This window comes from Mesoplodon densirostris, chromosome 16 (genome assembly GCF_025265405.1).
Source record: "Mesoplodon densirostris isolate mMesDen1 chromosome 16, mMesDen1 primary haplotype, whole genome shotgun sequence".
Lineage (NCBI taxonomy): Eukaryota > Metazoa > Chordata > Mammalia > Artiodactyla > Ziphiidae > Mesoplodon > Mesoplodon densirostris.
This window is the reverse complement of record NC_082676.1, coordinates 79,821,163-79,847,098: the sequence shown is the minus strand read 5'-3', so window position 1 is coordinate 79,847,098 and position 25,936 is coordinate 79,821,163. Positions and strand designations below refer to the sequence as shown.

The following is a 25,936-nucleotide window of genomic DNA, read 5'->3' as shown; positions in this document are numbered from 1 at the left end:
TGCATTTAAAAAAATTAAAAGAAACAGGTGAAATTAATTTTAAGACTTATTTTATTTAAAACAGTGAATCTAAAATATCGCTTCAAAAATATGATCAATGAAAAAAATTACTACTGATCTAGTCTATTTTCTTTTTTCTTTTTTTGTATTAAGTCTTCAAAAAACAGTGTGTATTTTACACTTACAGCACGTCTCAATTGACATTACATTTTCATTGGAAATATGGTCTGTATCTATATATCATAAAGTTAACAGCTGAAAAAGTAGGTTTACATAACAAGTTACATAACAAACATACTTAAGACTTCCCAGAAATTGAATTGAAACTCTGTTTTAAAATTAAAATTTATTAAAATGTAATAACATTAAAAATTTAGCTTCTCATTTGTCCTCACCACAGTTTAAGTGCTCAGTTAGCTCCATGTGGCTCCTGGCTGCTGTTTTGGTCCTTGCAACTCTGGATGAACATGGCTGTTTAGGGGATAGAGTGTTATAAGGAAATGTATATATTGGATTCATGTAGGTTTTTTTGTACATTCTAATTACATGTCTCTGTTTCTTGTTCTTATATTTGTTTGCATTTCATGCATTTGTGTGCCATCATGAGTCTGCGTGTGGCATTTCTTAGGTGTTTTGGGGGATAGAAAAATTAAAAACCATAACATTCATGCTCAAACTATGGCTTAGAGGTCCGTTAGCACACAGTTCATGGTGGAGTTCTCATGTCACATTGTCATTTGATATAACTTGTCATCTCGTTAATATTCTTCAGTGATTAGTCCTATAATTGTTTATGTACTGGCTAATGCTTTCCGTCATAGCTATATATGGTTTATTCACATATGAATGCATACTAAATCTTCTCTCATGGTGATAGATGTTTTTCCAGTATGTTGCCACATGGGACAATTAATCAAACATTTTGGTCCAAACCTTTTTATTTTTCTGCCAGAGAAGAGTAGAAATTTAGGAGGCAAATGAACAAATGAGTAGGTGGACCTTGGTGAAAGTGGCTAGTAGTGTGGTTCTGTTTCTTTGGTTTTTGCATCTCATGTGATGTCTGAGTAAGCAAATTTAGGACTTCTGTTCTTTTAAAAAACTGATAAAATTTGCATATAGTGAGCAATTTAATCATTTATATATATATATATATATATATATATATATATATATATATATTTATATATATACACCCATGTAACCCATATACCTATCAAGATGTAGAACATATCTGGTTCTTTTGTACTTCCTTTCAGCCATTTTCTACTTTTTATAGGTGACCACTGCTCTGAGTTTTATCACCATAGATGTTTTGTGTTGCTCTTGAACTTTATATAATTGGAATCATACAGAATGTACTTTTTTCTATTTGGTTTCTTTCACAAAATTTTTTTGAGACAGTGTGTCACAAGTTTATTCTTTTTTATTACTGAATAATATTCCCATTTACTGTAAGCTGTTTATCCATTCTCCTATTGATGGACATTTGGTTCATTTCCAGGCTTGTACTTTATGAATAAAGCTGCTATGAAAATTCTTATACAGGTCTTTTTTTCAGGGACCTCAGTTTAGGGTTTTTATGCATAGGAATATCAGTTGACCTCATAGAGAATATCTTCAGCTGGTCTTACTCAGAAGATTCATATTTTTATTCAGAAAATATTTATTAAGCAGCTACTCTTGGTGCTAAGCTGGGTAGTAAGAAAACGGTGGTGAACAGGATGGAGGTAATTCCTGCTCTAATGAAATTTTACATTTTAGTGTCTAGAGATGGAAACATATAAACATACAATCAAGTAAGATACCATGTTTGATAACTGATATAAAGGAAAAAAAAGCACAAGATGATATGATACAAAGTAACTTGGATATGAGAGATGGAGGGGAGACTCAAAAGAGGACTCCTTTAGTTAGGATGATACCTTGCTAGTTAGAGACCTTTCTGAGGGTGTAACATTTGAGGCGACATCTGAAAAATATGAAGTGAGTTTTATGAGGAGTCAGTGGAATAGTGTTCCAGGCAAAATGAACTGCATGTGCAGTGGCCCTGGTGGGGACTTGGCATATCGGAGGAATGGAGAAGAGGGGCATTGTGCCTAAAGCATGGTGGGCAAGAGGAGGATGGTATGACCTGAAGCTGGAGAGGTGGGTAGATGCCAGCTCCTTGAGGAGTTTCCACTTTTGTTCCATGAATAATGAGTTATTGTAAAAGCAGAGAAGCAACACTGCCTTATTCATACTTTACAGAGTTCTTTCTGGCTGCTACATGGAGAAGAGGGGGAAGCAAAAACAGAAGTGAGGAGATTAGTTACAAAGTTATTGGAGTTGGGAGATGGTGCCACATGGACTGTGGATGTTAGGGATGGAGATGGAGAGAAGTGAATATATCCAGGATATATTATAAGGGCTCCTAGAAAGACAGGAATTACTGATGCCTTATAGAGAGGGGATTTAAAAGTTTTAGTTTAGTCATAGTGTATTGCCATTTACTAAGGTGGGGCAGGGAGCTGGAGAAAGTATGGCTTCAAGGTGATGGAGGTGGGAAGTGGAAATCAAGAACTTTCTTAGTCCATGTCCCCTTAATGAACTCAGATTAACCAGTGCTTTTCATTTTCACAATAAAACATATTATCTGATGCCAAGGCACCCTGAACACTCAAAGGGAATAGACCACTTCTGGTGTGCTATGTTCCTCTACTTTCAGTTGAAGTTTGTGCCACCAAGAGCTTCATTATGCTCATTGTGTTTATCATTTTATCCTTTATCATAATTCATCGTCTCTCATAAACTGATGAACATTGAGTTTAAAAAGAGAGTTGTCTGCTTGAAACTGAAAGAGTTGTTTGTTTGAAAACTAACTTGAAAAAGCAGAGTGGGTCTATAAAAAGTTGCTGTAGAATTAAGCATGGGCAAACCAGCTGTAAAAGATTGAGAAAAATCGTAAACATCTAGAAGCTTTGTGCATTCAGAGTGTGTTGTTAGTGTATTTATATTCTTGTTCTATTTTTAGATAAAATAAAACTTGAAATTATAGGACAGTCCAGGGTGTTCTAGGAAGATGATATGGAACATTTGTACGTGGGCTCACATTCAGAGAAAGTCTTATATGAAAAGATTGGCTAGTGAATGAATGAATTGGTTTTGTGTTTTAAATAAAAAGGACATATTTACAGTCTGTGTCCTTCTTTATGATTCTGTCCTTCACCCAGAGAATATTCAATTTTTGAAAAATTTAAACAACCACTCATCAACCTGGTTAAGAGGATTTGCAATAAAAAGCTGAATGTGGCAGCAGGAAAGATTAACTGTGGACTTGGTTATACGCATCTGAAGCTTAGGGGTAGGTCAGGGGGGAGATTCCCATTTGGCAATCATTGGCATCAAAAGGAATATGAATGCACGTGGCCAGATGAGCTCACTTAGTAGGAGTGAGTGAAGATAGAGGTCTGAAAAGTGAACCTTGTGCCAGGCTAACATGTCTACATTGGGAGGAGGAGAAACCAGCGAAAGAGAAAGATGGAGCAGCCAGTGGGGCAGAGGGGCCACCAGGAGAGTGTCTGGGAAGCAGAGAGGAGCGTTCAAAGTCAGGCATCACCTGGGTCAAGTGTTGCTGACAAAACAGGTGGGAGGACAGAGGACTGGCCACTGGACTCGGCACCTGGAGACTTTGGACCTGGATGAGGACAGTTTCCATGACGTGATGGATTGTAGAGCAGGTGGAGTGGGTCCATCAGGGAGAACAGGGTGGAGATAATTCTTTTGAGAAGTTTTGCTGTGGAGTGGGGAGAGAGAGGTGGGGAGATAGGGTCAAGACACCGTACCACTGTTGCCTTCTGTGAATTCACTGAGTAATTTCACCTAGGAAGTCTCAGTTTCCTTATCTTTAACTGAAAATAGTGATATTCTGCCCCCCTTAGCAGGGCTGTTAGGAGGAACAGATGTGTTAATGGATGTTCAAGTGTTTGGTGACTGTCACTGACTGAGACACCATCGTTTTTGCCATTAATGGATGTTCAAATGTTTGGTGACTGACTGTCACTGACTGAGACACCATCGTTTTTGCCTTTGCCATTGTTTGCCTTCATCTCAGCCAAAAAAGAAGGGAAACTGCTACTCTGGGTGCTACTCTGGGTGGAATCTTGTAATGGAGAAAGGGAGGGTGGTAATGGAGGTCACTAGTAGTGGGTGGAGAGGTGGAATTCAGGCATGATTCAAATGGAGTATTTTAGACCCCTGAAATGACAGGAAAATATTTTTAATATTCAGAATATATGAACTTTAATGGGTACAAAGCACTGTGTTTGACTAGGACCCAGCTTCTGCCTTTAGGGAAGGATGCGGGCCACAGGCTTTGTTTCGCAGATGTTTGCTGTATAACCTTGGCAAAGGTAATAAAAACGCTCTGAGAAAGAAAAGACCACCAGATAAGGAGCCAATGGCGCAGAAAATTATAATTTTTGAGAGGAAGCGTGGCAATTTTTTAGAGATTTGACAGGAAAGGACAAATAGCTATTTTCTAAATCAACCTGTATTTAGTTTATTTCTCCCTGTTCTGTGTGTATAGTTTCAGCATAGTTTTGGTTAGCCAGCATTGACTAAAGCCTGGAACTACTGTGTGTTGTGGCTACATAAAAGAAGCTGTGAGTTGGGTATATAAATATAATAAAAAGAATAGAATTTTTGGTAACTTTCCTAATGTTCACTTTTTTGTTACTCAGTTTTGAAGGAGATAAATATTGTCTTGAAAGGAGTATACAGTAGAATAAATATTTTAAAGCCTGAAAATAAAGTAAATAAATTTAGCAATTTTTGTTGCGTTGATATTTCTCGTTTTTCTTAAAAAAGTAATTGATTGTCCAGACATTATCACAATACTAATAGAAATCAGAATTAAAGCAAGAAGAATATTTAATCAGTTTGCTACCTCAATTAATTTTTGTTTTTGTATTTTTGTTTTCCTTTGTCTTTGACCATTTACATTTGACTTAGTTTAAAATAAGAATGGTTAATTAATGGAATGCTTTTGGCTGCAAACAACAGAAAACCTGATGGTGACTTAGGAAATGCATATTTGTCCCCCTGCTCCCTGGCCCTCTGCCTCATAATAAAGAACTTTGGAGGTGGGTGGTTGCAAGCATTCATTAGCTCAGGTTTCCAATGATGCTGGAGCCAACATATCTGGGATTTCTCTTGGGCCTTTTCTCTCATGCCTTTTGTCTTATGGGTGGAATATGGCTCCTATAATTTCAGGTGTCACATCTGCATTCAAGTGAGAAGAAGGTGAGACCATGGAGGGTGTGGGCGGGGAGACTAGTGCCAGATGTGTCCATCACTTTTTTATCTGGGATGCAAAAGTTTTCCAGAATCTCTCTCAATAGATTTCTCTTTAGTTGTTTTTTTGGGGGGCAGTGGACAAGGGGCACAGTTTGGTCACATGGCTATTCCCAGTTGCAAAGGAGCCTAGGAAATTAAGTGGATTTTCCTCATTACTATCTCATAGCTCATGGCTTGCTGCTAGACACATTGTCTTCCCCCCAAAATTAGTTGTTTTGTTGTCAAAGGAAGGGGAGGAGAGTGGTTATTAGGGAGGTAATCTACATTGTGTAGCGTAAATGGAGAACTTCTTTTTTGTCGTCTTCTTCTGCACAATTAATATGTCCCTTGTTGCTACAAACCAGTAGTGGGTTAAGCAGCTAATCTACCTATAAATCAAATAAAACACATTTTGTCCTCAATTTCAGAATACATGGGTTTTAAGATACAATATTAAAAAATAAGGAATAAATTCTGAGTAACTGTCTATTCTTAATAATTGACATCTCTGTTTCATCCATGCTTTTTTGGTGTGACTTAGAGGGAAGACATGCTGGAGGAGGAAAAGATTGTTATTTACCTGTAGTGCTGTGTAATATAAAAGTAGTAGTTGTTTATGCTCTATTCCACTCCCCTATCTGTGTAGACCCAACTGTTCTGGATTTTTCTTTACTTCTTTCTTTCCCTTGCAGTGTATAGATAGTCCACACTTTGCATGGTAGTGCTGGACCATAAAAATGGCTGTGCAAACCGGAACTGTGCAAAGGGATCTTAATGGCAAAAAATTACACTTTTTCCATGACCTTTAGACATTTTTGTCAAAACATTAAAAACTCTTTTACTGGTGGTTATAAATGTATAGAGAAACAAACAAAAAAGTAATTAAAATGAATATTTATTTAGTACACTAATTTAAAACATCAGAATTAAAGTAGGTTTTTTCTGTCTAAAAAACCCTTTATCAAGAGTAGTTTGAACAGTGCTTGCTTTCCTGTCATGTAAGTTATGATATGGAGTGAGCATCTGTTTATGTCATGGTGAATTGTCAAACTCTTTTTAATTTTGGATCAGCTTTCAAAATTTTATCCTTTGCTCTTTCCATGTTGTACAGTATCTCTCAGCGTTCCTTTTATGTCAGCTTTTTTGCCAGTGTCACTTCTTCTGGGACATCTTCATCCTTTTTGTCACAACTACATTCCTTATTTATGTTGACAGGTTTGTCTTCACTAAGTTCCTCTGACTGAAGATCTCGAGTCTCTTGAACGGTGGCAGTGTTGAAAATTCCCACAATGAATTATTTCTTCCATAACGTCACTTATTTTTTTATTAGAATTGCTCTTCCAACATTATCACTTTTTGTTTCTTTGCTTCGCTTTCATCTTAGTTGGCTAGCGCCCTTTTTTGATGATCGATATTTGTAAAATGTCATGTGGATTTATCACTGGGAGACAAGGAGGTAACACAACTACACACTTAGCTGTCTGTGCACAGTGACCCATCCGTGACAGACGTTGAGTGAAATGACATGATTGGTCACTGATCATGATGGGCATCTAACGTTTACATAGTTTACATAGTGATCTTTGAACTAAAGACCTAGTAGTGAAGTTTATACTTTATGCAGTTACTCAGTTACTATACCATGTAATTGAAGTTTGAACCAGGTTGTTGAGTGACTGGTATTATTTAACTGAGCTGTGGTAACTGACGTTTGTCTGTGTCAGAGCTAGGCAAATCGAGAACCGTGTTTGTGAAAAGGAATGGTGCAGTTCAGCATGCTCCTCTGTCCTTTGTAGTTCCCACACATGGGCATCTGCATTCTCCCCCTGACAGGATTGCCATGGACTCTCATTTTTGTTAGAATATTTATCAATAATTCTTGTGGTGGGGCTTCCCTGGTGGCGCAGTGGTTGAGAGTCCGCCTGACGATGCAGGGGACACGGGTTCGTGCCCCGGTCCGGGAAGATCCCACATGCCGCGGAGCGGCTGGGCCCGTGAGCCATGGCCGCTGAGCCTGCGCGTCCGGAGCCTGTGCTCCACAACGGGAGAGGCCACAACAGTGAGAGGCCCACGTACCGCAAAAAAAAAATAATAATAATTCTTGTGGTGTATGCGATGAAGTGATGACATGTTTTAAGTTTATCTTTTGTTTTGATACAAAAAGTAAAAGGTAGTTGTGTTAGTATTAAGCATTTTTGAAAAAGAAAGCTTTCTTTTGGAATGAAGTGCTAATAAACTCATTGGACAATGGAGGTTCTTAGGTTCTGCTACAGAACTGACTGAATTGTTACATAACCTTGTTACATAACAGAAAGAGTTCCTACAAAGAAGAGATACTTTGGGAAAACAAAGAGACCCAATGCACAGGATAATCTAGATTTCATAAATATCGGTTTCAAACAGCTAGCCCTGGATATTACTAGAAGGGGCTCTTTTATTCTTAGAGTATTAAAAGAGGTTGGGGGTATTGTTTGATCTCAGCATTTTTGATGTTTCAAGCCTTTTTTTCCCCTTCATTTTTCACAAGCATATTGTCGAAATCGTTTCCATGTCTTTTTCTTTAATAACAGAGTTTACAGTTGGATGTACATGAAATTCTTTGCCTTCTCCCACCACTTTTATGAAGTAATTTAAGTTTTCAATTAATTTCATTGGTTTTTAGGTAAAGCAGTACTTGTATAGGGTAGTGAAATGAAAGATAATCAGACCTTTTCCGTTGTGTGAATCTTTCATTCTTCAATTTCTAATGAACAAGTTTAGAAAATCTTGCAATGCTTTATACAGTGTTGTGTGTTGAAAACCACTCTAAAGAGATTCTACAACTTTTAATTTTGTGTTCTTTAGCCACCACATAGGGACATCAAATTGGCCACATGTTTCAGAAAGAAAATGTTGGGCCTTGCGTTGTGTGCTTCACATAAATATATTCTATTCTTTTGAAGTATATTGTGGGTAACATTTTTCCCTTTTATCCACCATCTTGAAATTATTATATAAACGCTTAACTGTATCATACTAAATCACTGTTATTTTTTGGGTGAGAGGTAGGTTAAGATCAAAGGAAATAAATGCACAGAAAACAACATGTTTTCGTCAGATTGTTCTATTTGTACTTGTGTACATGTTTGTGTATTATGTGTGCAGAGGAAGGAGTAATTAGTCTTTTATAGACATTTACTTGATCTGGAGTCTTTCCGTGTTTCTCAAAAAGATGGTTAATGCATAGATATATGAGTAAACAGAAGTAAGAAACTTCTTTGCCTTCTCTTTTACATAAAGAAATATACTTTATATATTTGTGGGGTTTTTAAAAATAAAACTGTAAATTCATCCTGTGGAGTGATTATCTTCCATTTGCAATTATTTCTTTGAATTGTAAGTAATATATTAAAAATTATATTTTCCTGTCCTAAGACTATCTTGGTTACTGATTAAGCCTATAAGACTTAACATGTAAATCAGTAAGTCAGTAACTTAAGTACTTGTATTACTAGATTACCACCACCTCATGCATTTATGTAGGTTATACAGTCTGATGACCATTATTCCTTTGCAATATAATTTGATGGGGTTTGTTTATTTATTTATTTATTTTCCCATTTCCTTAAATCACTTTTTATTTTAATTAATTAATTAAAGTGAAAGCAAGTTTATTTAGAGAGATACATGTTCCATAGGCAGAAGGCGGACTCTTTTTAAACCTCTTTTTCAACTTTGAAGTTGGTCCTTTTTTTTTTTTTTTGAATTTTATTTAATTTATTTTTTTTATACAGCAGGTTCTTATTAGTTATCTATTTTATACATATTTGTGTATATATGTCAATCCCAATCTACCAATTCATCCCCCCGCCACCATGGGGTTTCTTTAAATGTCTGTGGTTTGCAGCACTTTATGTCAATTCATCAGTTATCCAAATCCAGAACTTTCAACCCCTGATAGCTGGACAATTGCAGTATTTTTTTTTTCTTCTGTTTCAGAAAAAGTTTCTAAGTTCTCATATAAAGATTCAATAGCTAGTCGGCTGGATTTCTTCCCGAGTCTTCCTTAAACCCTTATGAAGCTATGCCTTAAATTTATACTGAGTTTTAAAGTTATAAGTGAGATAAGAGTAAGACAAGAAATCTGTTAACAGACCTTAACTGCTGTTTTTATTTTGTAAGGGAAGTAACCTGTGGTTTTCCAGACTTGTTATAGGTTGACATCATATGTTCAGACTTGTAAATCCTCCCTCCACTTTTACTATTCATCAGCTCTGTAGAGCCTCCTCTAAATTTTGGTGTTTAACAGAATCAATGGAGGGGAAAAAAAGAGCATTCCTTCATTATCATTGGGATAATCTCAGCTGATCTTGTATATAATGTGCAAATCACCATATTATAGCTTTCCTAAAAGGAAATGCCTCCAGTGAATGGAATTTCACTGGAGCTACAGATAGAAATCTTCCTGTCTGGGAATTGGCTCAGACCATGATGTTAAGAGCATCAGATTCTAAGTCAGAACTTGTAAATATGTCCTCATATGATATCACCATGTACTAATGACCTGAGTTGACCCATCACAGATGTAGTAGTGTTGACACATGTGTAGCTAATAAGGCCAGCAGAATAGACCAATACATGAGAAGACAAATGTGTATACACACACACACACACACACACACACACACACACACGGATCAATAACAAGGATGTTTTAAGATCAGAAGATAAGACCCACTGCTTAATTAGGTTGAAGGAAAACTGTCTGGAGTTTTCAAAGGCCTGATTGGCCCACCTCTTCTGTAATCAGCCTAGAACATTTTGAATCAAAAGTCAGATGCCAGAAACTATTCAGAATTCAAGACCTGGGCTGGGATTACTTGAGGAGTGGAGGAAGTGGGGCATGCTGAAATGGGGTACAGTAGACCGGGATTTCTAGTCTAGGTTTGCTGTTAACTAGTCCAGAGACCTTGGGCAAACACGGAGTCTTTCTAGACTTCAGTTTCCTCAGCAGTAAAGTCAGCATGCTGGACCAAGTGATTACCATCTTTCTTTCCAGCCTGATAATTCTCTAATATATTATCATTGGCAACATGGAGTTTGTCCAAACCTCTTGATCCTCTCATTGGGAGATCCTTTATTTTAGTGTATGCTAAACCTGGCCGGCCATTATCTTTATCGGGATAGTTGTAAAACTAGATTTTTAGGCTCTTCTCTCAATATACTGATAAAAATCTGCAGGGGTGTGTGAGGTATTGGGCCAGCATTTGAGACTCATTGCTTTTTCTGCCTAATATGTCACAGTGGGCCTAGAAAAGCTGCTTAGTAATCGTTGCTTAAATGAACATAGAACGTTCTAGAGGAGTGAGTAATTATATACATGATTGCGTTCAGTTAATAACTTCATGTCCAGTCTTATTTATTTAGCTCTCCTGAAGGTACCCTAGAGCTCTTCTCTCCTTTCTCCTTATTCCAGAATTTGTCTCCAGTTCATTGTCATTTTCCACAGGTACCGGACACAGTGCCCATTTAATGAAACCGTGTTTGAATGGATGAATCTAAGCTTTTATTACCACCCCCCTCTTCAGGCCCTGAACCGTTCCAGTTTCTTATTATACATTTCATGTCATGCCTTAGCTCAGCATGTCTAGAATCAAGCTCCATCACTGTCTCCTGGGTGACTGCAGGAGCATCACAACCCGTCTGCTCTTGCCTTTCCAGTCAGTTCTATACCCAGCATTTGTGGAATCATTTAAAAAATCATTAATGGAATCATTAAAAAAATCAAAATCATTTGATTTTGTCATGACCCTGTTTAAACTCTTCAGTGACTTCCAGCTGCTCTTAAGAATAAAGTATAGGCCCCTTAACAGAGCCCACAGGACTCAATAAGAGCAGGTGCCTGTCTTTCTTTTCAGTCTTTTGCTCTTTTACTCTCAGTCTGGGTCACACTCTCAAGATTCTGCCTGAGTCAGGTCCTTTGTCCCCATGATTCCAGATCCCAGGAATATTGCCTCTCCCCCTCCCACCTGTCATTTAAACTGTCGTGCTGCTCCAGCTGCCTCTCTGAGTGTGCTTATTTGATGTCTTTCTCTTTAGTCCCTAGAGTGCAGGTTCCAGGAGGACAGGAATTATATCTGTTTTGGTTGCCATGGTTTCTCAGCTTGGCCTATAATAAGTACTCAATTGGTTTAATGAATACAGGCACTATGTTTTGTTTTGTTTTGTTTTTGCTTGCTTCTTTTTGATATATTTACCACCCTCAAGTCTATACCTTTTTACCTTGGTGGCTGGATGGTTGCAGTATCTTCCTTTTTCCATTCCTCTTTACTTCTGTGTATTATCCCAAGATACATTTCCTTAAAAATACCTTCATTGGTCTTGTCCTTCTTCTGAGAGAAACTTTAATAGAATCTTTACTATATGTAGATTAAAACCCAAAGTTTTTAGAACTGACTTTATGAACCCTCTTGAAACTTGAGCCCAGCCTACTCTTGCATTATTTCTCTTCTGAATAATCATTTTTTCTCTTACCAACTGCATTTCTGTATTTGATTTTTCATGGAGTTGCTGAAAGTTCTCATTTCTAAGTTTTTCTCATGTCTCTTTCTCTTTCTCATTTATTCTCTTTCTCTGGAATAAATGATAATTAATAATGGAATACCAGCCACTTCTCCACCTACTGAAATTCTAGTCCAAGTCCTCTGGATTAAGGACCAGCTCAAATGCCACCCAGATCAAAACCCATTCCTTTCTTCTACTTAGTACATGTAATGGGCACTCAATAAATGCTTGTTGAATTGAATTATCTACTACCTTTGACATTTTGAGATTGGTGTGTGATTATTTTATCATATCTATGCAGGCATATGGAAACATGAGCATTTTGTTTTTTTATCCTTATCACAGTGCCTAGAAACAATGCCTTTACTCAATTGATATTACTAACTTAACTTAAACATCTACAGCCAATGATTCTAATGTTAATTTTGAGAGAGCAAAGTGTATGTTATTTTCTTTAATTGTAAGTCTTATGGTCTTTCAAGATAAGTTTGAATCTTCTTTTAATTGCTGCAAGCATACATTAGTTCAAAACTATGTCTCACTTTTAACAAGCTTGTATTTGGGGATGTAATGAAAGAAGAGTTTGGTTATCTGAAATATTACTATTGATAGTAATATTATTGAGTGAGGGAAATGATTGTTGGAAAATAATTTCTTAGAAACAGCTCACAGTTGCAGCTGACCATTTCCAGAGGTGAGTCAGGAAGTGTCCACAAGGGGGCGTGCCCATCTAGCCATCTAGAGAAATGTGACCAAGTCCCTCTCCTGTTATGCAGGTAAAAATGCCTGTTTTACAAATGTACTCCTAGACCATGTGTCTTTTTCTAGGAAAAAGAATAGACCTTCACCTTAACAAAAATTCCTACCCACTTTCTAGCACCTGTTTATTTTGGTGGTGTGATTTTCCGAGGAGGGATAGGGGACAGAATGGAAATGGGGATTGCCTTGCAAGCTAAGACAAGTCTATGATGCTTATGATTGTGCTTTTTTTTTTTTTTTCTTCTGTGTTGAACGCATTTTTATTTTACAAGCATTGCCATCTCTTCTGTGGTCATTGTATGTCGTTTGCTCAAGGGATAGGCAGTGCTCCATTTTCACTGCTCCACTGATTTGTGTCACCTGAGGTTATGAGGAACTAGCAAGTGACCGTGAGGAGTGCACAGGCTTTGACTGGACTTTCTACCAGAGGTCATGGCCTCTTGGGATCTTCAGTTTTTGTTTTTGTTTTTTTCCAGTACCTATTTTACCTTGACTTCAACATTATCACCAGCAAACATTTATTGAGTACTATTTATGTACAGATTTTTAAGTAGGCTTTAGGAGTAAATAGAGAGGCCCTGCCCATTTGGTCCAGAGGAATTAAACAATAAAGGGAAATCATACCATTTGGTATGTGCTAGAAGAATGAAACCATCCGTGAGAGCTGTAGGGATTAGCAGGATGGATAAATTACCATAAGCACCTGGTAGGCTTTATGGAAGAGGTGGAATTTAAGCTGGGGCTTGGATAAAGAGTAGGGCTTACATAACTGTAGAGAGAAAGAGAAAGTCGTAGTTTAGAAGAAGCCTGTGAGAAGCACCACAGAGTTTCTGCAGGACAGTGGTTTCGAACCTAAATGCTTATGGGGGCCAGGCAGGTAGCCTAAACATGTGAGACTATCTAGAGGGGTGGCGGGGGTAGCAATACATGTTCCATTTTTAGGTATTCAAAAACCAAAATAGTGCACTTTGCTGGTCAAACCAAGCTCTGGTTTCGACAGCCTGCAATCCCCAGTGGGGGCAGGCCAGCTTATAGGATTCAACTGTCCACAGAATTTAGCAAAGTAAAATAGACCATAGAGGAAGTAAGTACACAGGCAGAGCTGCCCCTGAACATCTGTTTGCACTAACTGTACTTAGAAGCAAATGAGGACAGTGTTTTGAAACACAGTATGTGTGAGTGGGGCCTATCCTGGTGGTTATTTGCATTAAACACAGGCTTTTGAGTGTTGGGAATCTCTGAAAACATCATTGAGGTTAATTTGAATGGCGTTAGAATTTCTAAGATATAGTACTATCATGATTAGTTTAGATTTTATTTTACATCCTAGAATATACTTAGTTCCTTCCGACTCTTTGTAATTCTTTGGTTTATCTCTGATTTCTAATAAGATTTTAATCTATTGAGGAACAAAAAGAAAATAAGTATATGGGCATTTTTTGGCTCCTTTTTGCTTTTTAATATGCTGATCTTTAGTTGTTATATATTTATGATTTTGAATAATAATTTCTATTTTTGTGAGTATACTCGTAATTATACAGTCAAATGAATATTGCTTTAGAAATCTCATATCAAATAAAGTAACTTATTACTGTGTTATTAAAGTCGGTGTCAGTTATTGTTCTTCAATCTGGGGAGGGTGGAACTTAAATCCAGGTTAATGACCCATCCCAATTGTCATGGTGTTTCATTGGCAGGAATAGACTCCAGATTGTCCAAGTTACCTTCGAGTCCTTTATCTGTTATTCCCCACTGCTTTAAGACTCAGTTCAAAGGCCACTGGAGCTCTGGAATTTGAAAGAAAAAGTGTAATTTTATCCTGAGAAGGTAAATGTAAGCTCTGAAATGAAAGACCAGAGGTCCAGACCACGGCCAGGTGTTCCTGGAAAGAGCCAAATTGGACAACTAAATTGCAAAAGGTTGCCTGCTCTTATTAAATAGACTTTATTGCTGTCTATTTAATTAGCAAGGTCTTAGCTCATTTATTTATGTGTTTTTTAATCTGCCCAGGTAATGACATTCATAGCCTATTAGTGTGTGTGCTGGTAGCGTGTTGTGCTATCTGTGTGGTTGAAGTTCTCTCATATGCGCCTCTATGAAGTGAAACTGCCAAATAATTTCAATTCCCTCCTTCTCCCTTGAACATGTTTCCCAGATGGCACTGACTGAGTTTAAGATAGTGAAGGATGACCAGTGGAAAAAGTGAAGTTAAGACTCAAATACTGTACGGGTATTAATTATTTAGAGCTTTTAGGAAAGCAGTCTGGAATTAAAGAAACTGAATTGGTTAGTCAAAAACAAGGAGTGTGATCTGGTGCCAGATGATTGATTTAAGGGGTTGGGAAGGCAGTAAAGAAGTGTTACCAAAAGAAAACATTGAACGGTGGAGTGTGTGACCAATATAAAGATATATCATTTCTTTATAGATAAAGTGAGAGGCTTAGTGTTTGATGGTAAGAGCCTTAGAAGTTTGTTTTGAACAGTAGACCAAAGGGCATGCACAACGTCCTGAAATAAAGATCACTTCCACATTGTGAGAAACGAGTCTGGACTTTAGTTTGGTTACTATGGGACCAGCGAAAGATTTCTCAGCAGTTGTTTAAGGATGTGCTTTTGAGACAGGACCCATTTAGGAGTGATGTGCGAAAGCATTACATTCAGGGAATATCTAAATATGAAATAATCAGAGAAACGTGAGGTTATAGGAAAACTACTTTGGATAGGCTGAGTCTGGATTGTGCATAAAAATTGAGCAAGATGCAGTTTCAGAGGACAAGAAGTTTGAGTTATTGATGAGGTTCAATTAAAAAGTATTTATCTTATGACATTTTGTTAGTTGCTCCTTCCAGGTGGAAGGGGGGGAACACAAGCCACCAAAGAGCTTAGAACAAGCCAGTGTATAAAAGTCTTCCAGACAGGGGTTTAGGTTGTACTTTTAGGGCCAGGGCCCCGGTGTGGATGGGAAATGATTCAGGAGACCTTTCCTGGAGTTACTGAGGCCCTGGGACTTGAAGAAGGGCCACATTTTGATGTGGGGCAAGGGTAGGGGAGGAGAGAGCAATATTTGCACTGGATGAAGTGCAAGCGAGTCAGGATGCCATCTATAGTGTGGAGTTTAATAGTATCTGCTGTTACTCCAGAAGAGCCAAGGTTCATACTGGAGGAGATGGCAGGAGGGCCAGGACTTTGCTGAGGTTTAAAACAACAAATTGTTTTGTCACAGAATCAGTTTTGTCCTTCTTTTTCCTTTTTATTTATTTTATTGCTTTTTGGATCTTTTCACCTAGTGTTTATTCCTCTTTCATTGATTTTTCATCTTATCTCTTTTTTTTCTCCTCGTGTTTATCATATTCTCTTTCTAACTTGTTTAGTTGGACACTGAGCTTATTAATTTTGTTTCATTTTCTAATATTAATATTTTGGGTATTAATTTCCCTCTAAGTGCCACTTTTACTATATCTCTCACAAGTTTTGAAATGTAATATTTTTATTTTCATTCATTATTAAATATTTTTGTTTCTATTTAGATTTCTTATTTGATCCATAAGTTATTTAGAAGTACTTTTTTCTTTTTTAATTTTTAAATTTTATTTACCTTTATTGACTCCTAACTTAATTGTATTGTAGTTAGAGAGTGTATTCTGTTCAAAAATGTTTCTTTTTCTTTTCTTTTCTTTTTTTTACATCTTTATTGGAGTATAATTGCTTTACAATGGTGTGTTAGTTTCTGCTTTACAACAAAGCGAATCAGTTATACATATACATATGTTCCCATATCTCTTCCCTCTTGCGTCTCCCTCCCACCCAGCCTCTCTATCCCACCCCTCTAGGTGGTCACAAACCACCTAGCTGATCTCCCTGTGCTATGCGGCTGCTTCCCAGTAACTATCTATTTTACGTTTGGTATTGTATATATGTCCATGCCACTCTCTCACTTTGTCACAGCTTACCCTTCCCCATCCCCATATCCTCAAGTCCATGTTCTAGTAGGTCTGTGTCTTTATTTCCGTCTTACCCCTAGGTTCTTCATGACCTTTTTTTTTTTTCTCCTTAGATTCCATATATATGTGTTAGCATACGGTATTTGTATTTATCTTTCTGACTTACTTCACTCTATATGACAGACTCTAGGTCCATCCACCTCACTACAAATAGCTCAATTTTGTTTCTTTTTATGGCTGAGTAATATTCCATTGTATATATGTGCCACATCTTCTTTATCCATTCATCTGTTGATGGACACTTCGGTTGCTTCCATGTCCTGGCTATTGTAAATAGAGCTGCAATGAATATTTTGGTACATGACTCTTTTTGAATTATGGTTTTCTCAGGGTATATGCCCAATAGTGGGATTGCTGGGTCATATGGTAGTTGTATTTGTAGTTTTTTAAGGAACCTCCATACTGTTCTCCATAGTGGCTGTATCAATTTACATTCCCACCAACAGCGCAAGAGTGTTCCCTTTTCTCCACACCCTCTCCAGCATTTATTGTTTCTAGATTTTTTGATGATGGCCATTCTGACCGGTGTGAGATGATAATCTCATTGTAGTTTTGATTTGCATTTCTCTAATTATTAATGATGTTGAGCATTCTTTCATGTGTTTGTTGGCAATCTGTATATCTTCTTTGGAGAAATGTCTATTTAGGTCTTCTGCCCATTTTTGGATTGGGTTGTTTGTTTTTTGTTATTGAGCTGTATGAGCTGCTTGTAAATTTTGGTGATTAATCCTTTGTCAGTTGCTTCATTTGCAAATATTTTCTCCCATTCTGAGGGTTGTCTTTTGGTCTTGTTTATGGTTTCCTTTGCTGTGCAAAAGCTTTGAAGTTTCATTAGGTCCCATTTGTTTATTTTTGTTTTTATTTCCATTTCTGTAGGAGGTGGGTCAAAAAGGATCTTGCTGTGATTTATGTCATAGAGTGTTCTGCCTATGTTTTCCTCTAAGAGTTTGATAAGTGTCTGGGCTTACATTTAGTTCTTTAATCCATTTTGAGTTTATTTTTGTGTATGGTGTTAGGGAGTGTTCTAATTTCATACTTTTACATGTACCTGTCCAGGTTTCCCAGCACCACTTATTGAAGTGGCTGTCTTTTCTCCACTGTATATTCTTGCCTCCTTTATCAAAGATAAGGTGACCATGTGTGCGTGGATTTATCTCTGGGCTTTCTATCCTGTTCCATTGATCTATATTTCTGTTTTTGTGCCTTGATAAATGTTTCTTGAAATTTGTTGTGATTTAGTTTATGGATTAATGTATGGTCAACTTTTGTAAATATTTATTTGTGTTTGAAAAGAATGCCTCCACTCTAATTGGTACAGAATTCTGTGAATGCCTATCTAATTAAGCTTTTTAATATGCTGTTCAGATCTTTTATTTCTTACTGATTATTATTATTATTTTGGTCATTTGACCTATTCATAGTTGGGAGAAATGTGTTAAAACATCTCATTGTGGGCTTCCCTGGTGGCGCTGTGGTTGAGAGTCCGCCTGCTGATGCAGGGGACACGGGTTCGTGCCCCGGTCCAGGAAGATCCCACATGCCACGGAGCGGCTAGGCCCGTGAGCCATGGCCTCTGAGCCTGTGTGTCTGGAGCCTGTGCTCCTCAATGGGAGAGGCCACAACAGTGAGAGGCCTGTGTACCACAAAAAAAAAAAAAAAAACAAAAAACCCTCATTGTGAGGTATTATGGTTTGCTGATTTCTCCTTGTTGCTCTGTTTTTGCTTTACATACATTTGAGGCTATTTTTTATTTTAGGTACATACAAATTTAGAATTACTATATCTCCCTGGTGTATCTAAACTTTCAGTATTTATCACATAGAGACCCTTTAGTTCTATTAACTTTTTGTCTTAAAACTTAATTTTCTTGATGTTAATATAGCTGCATTGTTTGGATTGGTACCTGCTTGGTATCTCTCTCTTTTCCCTGTCCTCTTACTTCCAGCTTTTCCATGTCCTTATTTTTCAAGTGTATCTCTGATAAATAACATATAGCCAGATTTTAAAACCCAATCTTGACCTTCTAATAATAACCATTATTATTTTTAATTTATTTATTTTTGGCTGCGTTGGGTCTTTGTTGCTGCACAGGGGCTCTCTCTAGCCGTGGTGAGTGGGGGCTACTCTTTGTTGTGGTGCATGGGCTTCTCATTTTGGTGGCTTCTCTTGTTGTGGAGCATGGGCTCTAGGCACGCGGGCTTCAGTAGTTGTGGCATGTGGGCTCAGTAGTTGTGGCTCACGGGCTCTAGAGTGGAGGCTCAGTAGTTGTGGCACACAGGCTTAGTTGCTCTGCGGCATGTGGGATCTTCCTGGTCCAGGGCTTGAACACGTGTCCCCTGCACTGGCAGGTGGATTCTTAACCACTGCACCACAAGGGAAGTCCCTAACCGTTATTATTTTTAAAGACAATATTAATTTTGATTTACATGAAGTTTTGCCATTTTATTTGCTTACCTATTCCTTGTTTCATTCCTGAATGTCCTTTTCCTTCTTGGATTATTGTCTTAGTCCTTTCAGACTGCTATAACAAAATACCATACACCGGATGGCTTACAAACAATAGAAATTTATTTATCACAGTTCTGGAGGCTGGGAAGTCCAACGTCAAGGTGTAGGCAGATTTGGTGTCTGGTGAGGACCCACTTCCTAGATGGCTATCTTTTTTTCTATAACCTTACATGGCAGAAGGGACAAGGGAGCTTCTTGGGCTTCTTCTAGAATGGCATAATCCCATTCATGAGGGCTCTGCCTTCATGACCTAATCATCTTCCAGTGCCCCACCTCCTAATACTATCACCTTGGGGATTAGGATTTCAACATGTAAATTTTGGAAGGACACATTCGCATGACAGCAGTTATTTTCCTTCTTAAGGTATATCATTCATTTGTTCATTCATTCATTAAACAGGTATTTATTGAGTGCTTAAGAGGTATCAAGTACTTTTCTGGGTGCTTAGCATATGTTAGTGAATAAAACATACAAAGATTTAAAAAATTTATTTCTTGGGCCTCCCTGGTGGCGCAGTGGTTGAGAGTCCGCCTGCCGATGCAGGGGATACGGGTTCGTGCCCTGGTCTGGGAGGATCCCATATGCCGCGGAGCAGCTGGGCCCGTGGGCCATGGCCGCTGGGCCTGCGCGTCCGGAGCCTGTGCTCCGCAACGGGAGAGGCCACAACAGTGAGAGGCCCGCATACCGAAAAAAAAAAAATTTTATTTCTTTATTTCTTTATCTTCTTTATTTTTTTTGGCTGTGGTGGGTCTGTTGCAGCACACAGGGTCTTTGTTGAGGCATGTGGGATCTTTCACTGTGGCGCGGGCTTCTCTCCAGCTGTGGCGCCCGGGCTTCTCTCTAGTTGTGGTGTGTGGGTTTTCTCTTTCTAATTGTGATGCATGGACTCCAGGGTGTGTGGGCTCCAGGGTGTGTGGGCTCTGTAGATTGCGGCACGTGGGCTCAGTAGTTGTGACATTTGGGTTTCAGTTGCTCCGCGGCATGTGGGATCTTAGTTCCCCAATCAGGGATCGAACCCATGTCCCCTGAATTGGGAGGAGGATTCTTTACCACTGGGCCACCAGGGAAGTCCCTAAAACATACAAAGATTACTGCCTTTGTTGAGCTTCCAGTCTCGGGGGAGATTGGCAGTTTAAATAATACGAAAATATGTGGTATATTTTAGAAGATGATGACACGTTATGGGGAAAAGATAAAGTAGAGTCAAGAAAGGAAGATTAGGAATGCCTGTGAATAGGTGGTAGGGAGGATTAGAAGGAGGGCAGTTTGCAGTATTAAATAGAATGGTCCTTTAGGATTTCATTAAGTGCAGGTCTCTTGGTGGTAAACAAATTTTATTTTTTTATTTATAAATGTATTTATTTTATTTTTGTTCCTAAAAGGTAATTTTGTTAGGTACCCACTTCTAGGTTTATAGTTACTTTCCTCTGAGTACCTTGAAAATACACCACTGCCTTCTGGCTCCCATTGGACTTTGGGAATTCTGCCTTCATTCTGTTGTGGTGAGCTTTCCTTTCTATCTGGCTCCTTTTCTTTCTCTCTGGCTTCCTAGAGATCTGGATTCTTGTTTTTCATCAGTTCTGGGGAAATTTGAGCTATTTTCTCTTTAAATATTTTCACTTCTCTATTCTGTCTATTCTTTCCAGTTGGGCATACAGTAGACTTTTTCTCATTCATATTTTTTACTATCTCTTTCATATTTTCCATCCCCCCCACTTGCTTACAATTGCAATCAAATGTGTATTAAATGTTATATAAATATAACCGTATTATACTATTAGGAAAAAGTTGAAAAATTTGTTCATGACCTGACGTTTTGAATTCTTGGTTGTGTACTTTAAAATAGATACATCAGCTGTTGATTTCTTTTTTTAAGGTAAAACTTAAACAGCAACAGACACACAATCTTAAGTGTATAATTTGATGAATTTTGATATGTGTATACAACCATGTAACAAGATATGACATTGCTACTACTCTAGAAAGTTTCCTCATACCCCTTCATGGTCTACGCCTCCTTCCCAAGACAACTATTTTTGATTCTTTTTCACCATAGAGTAGTTTTACCTGTTCTAAAACTTCAGATGGATGGGATCGTATATTATGTACTCTCCTGTGTCCAGCTTCTTTTACTCAGCATACATCTAAAAGATTATCCATATTGTTGTACATATCACTAGTTCTTTTTTATTGCTGAGCAGTCCTCCACTGTTGCCTGTATCACAGTTTGTGTACCCATTCCCCTCTTGATAGACATTTGGGTTGTTTCCAGGTTTTGACTCTTGCAGTTTGACTAAGGTACTATAAACATTCTTGACAAGTCTTTTGTCATATATATTTTGCTTTCTCTTGGGTCAATATTTAGGGCTGTAGTTGCTGGGTCATAGCTAGGTGTGTATATTTAATTTAGAATTAAATTTTTTTTGATTTAGAATTTTAAAATTGTGATGAATACTTATTCCAGAAAAACAAGAAGCCAAATTAGATATATTCATCATTAATTTTTGAACTGATTTTAAGTCATTGAGATGTATTCTATAAGTGTTTTTATCAAATGGATGCAATTTAATGATCTAGTTAATATTAAGGGACTTGTCAGAATTATCATCATTCTTAAATTCCTTAATTTTTATTTCAACTCCAGTATATCTTAGGTTGCTATCCTTAACCAGTGGTTCATCATGAGTTCAAATTAAATAATATTAATTAAACAACATATGAATAAGAATGATTTAAAGCTGTGTAAAGCTATCATTGTGGTGGTTTTTACTGTTCAACTGTATAATAATCTAAGTCATGAGTATGTTCATAATCTAAGTTCAATAATCTAAGTCATGAGTATGTTCATCTGGTCTCTGCCATCACTTACACGTACTCACTCAACATGTACACTGAGGCTCTCAAACGGTTCCATTTTGAAGAGAAAAAAATCCGTAATTCATTATTTGTAAGATTATTAAAAAAAAAAACTGAGATTAGCCACCAGAACACTATATAGGAATTCTGCCAGTTGGAAAACATTGTCCTTTGAGAGTCTGGAATTTTGGGGTGATCCTCTGGAACTTGTTATGATATGAATTTGTAATTAAGGCTGTAATCCAGATATATTAAAGCCCCTTAAAAACATTGTTAACACACTTTATTTTTATTTTGAGCTGAATTATTTTTATTTATTTTTATTTCAGAGTTGAGTGATTTAGGGAATTAATAACAGATTTTTATATAATTTTTTTCTCTGTTTTAGATATGTTTGGCACTAATTATATAGTGCTGCAAAAATTTTAATGCATATTTATTAAGCAAAGAAAATAAAGGATTATTTAAAAATAGACATTATGACTATACCTTACAGAAACATCATTTGTAGTATTGGACATCAGAAGGGTGATTTTCTGAAGGGTCACTGGATATTCTTATATCCAAATTTTCCTTGGTTTCAGCCAAGCCAGACACATGAAAGTAGATAATTCTAGCTAAATTGTACTTCTTTTACACACACAGCTGATATACTCTGAGCCCACAGTGGCCCCACTGTAGGGGGCTGGTTTTAGGAGATAGACCTGGAGCCAGATCTAAGTCTCTTGTAGCCAGAGGTATCGTTCCATCTTTAGGATGCTCGAAGGTGGTAAAGCTTTATGCTGAAGTTACTGTGCTGTCACAGAGGGCGTTAAGTCAGCTGTGTTTCTCAAGTGGAAGCTCAGGCCAATCATAATGTTGCTTTCAGCCTAACAAAGGTGTACTGGGAAGGTTTGGTATCTTTAAAAAAAAACAGCAACGTATTATTATTGTATTAGGATAATCCCACCATACATCAGTTTCAGGATGCACTTTTACACTTGAGATATTATTCTTATATTTTAGCTATTTGATATTTGAGTAATTCTGTACAGAAGAAAGACCAAGTTAATGAGATAAGTAACTGATAGATGGTGTCTCTTGGCAAGTTTCAGAGTTCAGAGTACAGGTTAGAGGCTTAATTTTCATGTGGAAAGTACCTACATTTTGTTCTGATGGATTTATTAGTTTACATGTGTTACTTAATTTAATTCTTACAATAACTGTGTAATAGCCATCTCCAATTTGGAGCAAGAAAAATGAAAACTTTTGACATTAAGCCCAACAGAGATGACTAGATCCTTGGTTACTTCAAGAAAGTTTTATTTCAGTCTTTTCCATAACACATGTAATCTCTATGCCAACTTTATATACATGTGTTTATTCTGATGGGAACTATAGCTTATGCCACTGCTTTTTAGTCACAATTTTATCTAAAAAATTAATGCAACTAGCATGTTTCAGTCAGGGACAATAGGTCCATGTGTATCTATGTGGTGCATGTACTTCTAAGTATTTATGGAGTGTAAGAGTATAATAGCAGCTCTATATAATGACAGTCATTGTGTGTTTTTTAGCCTTTCTTAGATTTCATTCTTGTACAAATGAGCTCTGTGAAATTATTATAGCCAAAATACCAGTGTATGTCTTTCACTCAGTTTATCTGCACTTCATAAAAATGCTTAAATGTTATTTCATCATCCTTCAAGTTGCTTTTCAGTATGTGAAATCTATGAACTAATTCTTGAATATTTATGAAGTAATTCTGATTTTTGCAGGTGTTGCAAGCCATTAGGAATATTTAGCTTAATTTGGAACAGGATTCTCTATTTTTCATTTGATTTTTCATTTTTGAAAAACAAGTTACAGTAAATCCATCTATGTATAATCCTTTTGTGTCTTTCTATAGTAGTTTGGTTAGGGATAAGAGTTATAGTTCACAATATCCTGATCGAAATGCTAAGAGAATTGTTTTACAGATAACGTATATCATTGTGTATATGTTATGTATCCCCTCATTAAAATTCTACTTTATAGAATGTTTGAGTAGGATCAGCAGTCACAGTTAATAAAAAAAGAACTAATAAAGAATACACTTTCCTGACTTTGTTGTTGCTGTTTTTGAGGAAAGTTATTTTACAATGCCTCTTTATTTGCATGAGAGTTGTCTGTTTCTAAAAGAACCAGTAAGATTAATAAGATCATACTTTAAAATACTTTGTAGTATGTTCATGGTGTTATGGTTGTGGTGATATGCTGCCAGTTGGTAGTTGAACAAGATAGAGCTTAAATCTTTTATGCTGACATAATGTTGGTCTTAGGTGGTTTAAGTTTCTCCTTCAGCAGACTTGTGCCTATAAAATTATTTGCCTTAGAATGAGTAGAGCAGACATCTGGCTGATAATGACTTTGTGGGATGCTATCAGACCTTGTTTCTCAAAGTAGGGTCCATGGAGCAGTAGCATCAGCATTAGCGTTACTCGGAGGTTTTTAGATGTACAGTCTTGACTGATTCTAGATTACTCCATCATAATCTGCATTTAAACAGATTCTCCAATTGATTTGTATGCACATTAAAGTTTGAGAAGCCCTCTTGTAGATGACATAAAACTTGGCATCTGAACAAGAAACAATCTCTATCTGAGGTTGCAAGGATATAAAGATTTAGGAATTATTTCTTAGAAAAATGAAACAAGTGTTCATCTTAAAAGTACATTTGTCTTTAGGATTATCTCTCTTTTCTGGAATAAAGTGTGTCCAATGCATTTCTTTACTTTGATAGTTCCATCTTATCTACCAAAGAAGACAGACTCCACTTAGTCTATACCAACTGAGTAAACCTGATTATTGTTGATCTTCCCTAAGATAGTGTAATTCTCTGGGCTTGTACGAAATTGAATCTTGAGAAAAGGAGATGGAAGACTGATGTTAGAATGGCAGGGCATATATCGTCACTTATTGGGCTTGGTTTTGTTACACCAGGGATACAGATGTGCTTTATTTACTCCAAATTTATTTATTTATTTTTTAAATTAATTAATTTTTTTTTGTGGTACGTGGGCCTCTCCCTGTTGTGGCCTCTCCCGTTGCGGAGCACAGGCTCCGGATGTGCAGGCTCAGCGGCCATGGCTCACGGGCCCAGCCGCTCTGCAGCATGTGGGATCTTCCCGGACCGGGGCACGAACCCGTGTCCCCTGCATCAGCAGGCAGAGTCTCAACCACTGCGCCAGCAGGGAAGCCCACTCCAAATTTATTTTATTTTTATTTTTTAAATTTTTATTGGAGTATAGTTGCTTTACAATGCTGTGTTAGTTTCTGCTGTACAGTAAAGTGAATCAGTTATATGTATACATATATACACTCTTTCTTAGATTTCCTTCCCATTTAGGTCACCACAGATCATTGAGTAAAGTTCCCTGTGCTAAACATTAGGTTCCCATTAGTTATCTACTTTATTCATAGTGGTGTATACGTGTCAATCCCAATCTCCCAATTTGTCCCACCCCTTCTTCCCCCCTTCGTAACCGTAAGTTTGTTGTCTACATCTGTGACTATTTCTGCTTTGCTGATAAGTTCATCTGTACCATTTTTCTAGATTTCACATATAAGCGATAATATACGATATTTGTTTTACTCCTTCTGACTTACTTCACTCTGTATGACAGTCTCTAGGTCTATCCATGTCTCTGCAAATGGCACTATTTGGTTCCTTTTTATGGCTGAGTAACAGTCCATTGTATATATGTACCACATCTTCTTTATACATTCCTCTGTCGATGGACATTTAGAAGATGTACCACATCTTCTTTATCCATTCCTCTGTCGATGGACTGACTATCGTAAATAGTGCTGCAGTGAATATCGGGGTGCATGCATCCTTTCAAATTCTGGTTTTCTCCAGCTATATGCCTAGGAGTGGGATTGCTGGGTCATATGGTAGCTCTATTTTTAGGTTTATGAGGAACCTCCATACTGT

At 37.3% G+C, this 25,936-nt stretch overlaps 1 protein-coding gene across 3 annotated transcripts in view; it reads left to right on the top strand.

The window, feature by feature from the left end:
* TASP1 (taspase 1) overlaps nt 1-25,936 on the top strand; it is a 243,715-nt gene that overhangs the window by 75,088 nt on the left and 142,691 nt on the right. The window lies entirely within an intron of this gene.